The sequence below is a fragment of the Neopelma chrysocephalum genome, unplaced genomic scaffold (assembly GCF_003984885.1).
Source record: "Neopelma chrysocephalum unplaced genomic scaffold, ASM398488v2 Primary Assembly neopelma1_86, whole genome shotgun sequence".
Lineage (NCBI taxonomy): Eukaryota > Metazoa > Chordata > Aves > Passeriformes > Pipridae > Neopelma > Neopelma chrysocephalum.
Window position 1 is genome coordinate 286,854 of NW_020897748.1, and position 1,661 is coordinate 288,514.

Below are 1,661 nucleotides of genomic sequence, written 5' to 3' on the forward strand. Positions count from 1 at the left end.
CCCGGTGCCTCAGATACTTCAGCCTTTTGTAGTGCTGAGGGTCTTCCACTGGCAATTCCACAGCCTGCATTTGACTGGCAGCTCTGTAAACTCACTGCCATGAGGAGGAACAACCAACAGCAAGTTTGAACAGGCCTTGGTGAAACCTACATGGTTACAATGGGCAAAGTAATACAGGGGGATAGTTTCCACCATCAGAGATGATGCATGTCATCAGCAATACGTAGGTACCTTTTCAAGTACACTGATATCTACCCTTACCATGAAAAATACAAGGTTGTCTTGCAGATAAAAGAGAGGTTCTTTCTTACAGATGATATTCCAAGAAGAGCATTACTAAGACAATGTTACACACATCACAGATTTATACAAAAGTGTTAATAACTGGAGTCATTTGAAGAACAGACTTAATTCATTCTGCGTATTTTTTTTCCCTTATGGGGCACCTTCTACCACTGTAATCACGGAGCTGCAATGAAGACTTATGTCTAAAAACTACTGTCATATCCTTAATTCTGTAGCCTTTCCAGCTTTCTGTTGAGGTAGGGAGAACATCACTAGCTGCCTCAAGAATGGCCTCATAAATGTAAGGCCTCCTTATTTCTCATCTCCCATTAACATTAAAATAAACCAGACAAGTTTAGAACTAACCTGTACTTCAACTATATTAACTCACTACTCTGCATAAACAGCTACTGTAGCTACCATAGACACAGTCTGTAGTTATATGAAGCACTAAGCAAATTATTTAATGCATCTGACCAAAAAGAAAAAGTTTCCTTGTGACAAAAGTTTTAGTCACACTTAATGTGTAAAGAGATGAGGCTTGACTACTAGAACCAACTGTGTGTCCCGACAAAAATCAGTAGAAAACTTATCAAGTATAAAAGTAAACATACCTTTTATATCTTTCAGCGTTCTGGTGAGTTAACAACATAGTGAATCACAGAATTATTTAGGTTGAAAAAGACCTCTTAGATCTAGGCCAACCACACTAAATCCACTGTTAAACCATGTCCCTAAGTGCCACACCCACATGTCTTTTAAGTACCTACAGGAATGGTGACTCAAACATTTCCCTGGGCAGCCAGTACCAATGCTTCCTTACTCTGGCTACAAGAAATAGGCAAGTTATCATCACTACTAGCAATTCTTCCATTTCTGTTGCTAAACTCAGCAATGCATTTCTGGACTTGCCTGGATTTCCCTGGGTAAGCCATTGTCCAGCAGCTTCCCAGCCTCCTGACTGCAGCTCATCTGGCATGGCCTCACCACTGACGGCTTGGAACCATGGCCAACATGGAACAATACTTAACCTTTTCACTTGGTGCCAAGGACAGCTTAGACCCCTTTTCAGATCCTCTTTACTAGATTAAATCAAGTCAAGCTCCCAGACGGAGCACAAAGTGGGGGGGCTGGACTCACACCTCACAGCTCCTCTGTAACACTTTCAGGAGACATTCACCTCTCAAGAAACCCCTCTCTATTAAGCGGGACGTGCCACAGGACACAAAATATTCCTCAGGACATGCTCACTTTCCACTGGCGCCTTCACCCAGCCTGAGGCGTGGGTAGGGCCCTGTGCTGGCCCCACAGGGCCCCGGCCCCACAGCACGCACAGAGACGGGCCCCACAGCACGCACAGAGACGGGCCCCACAGC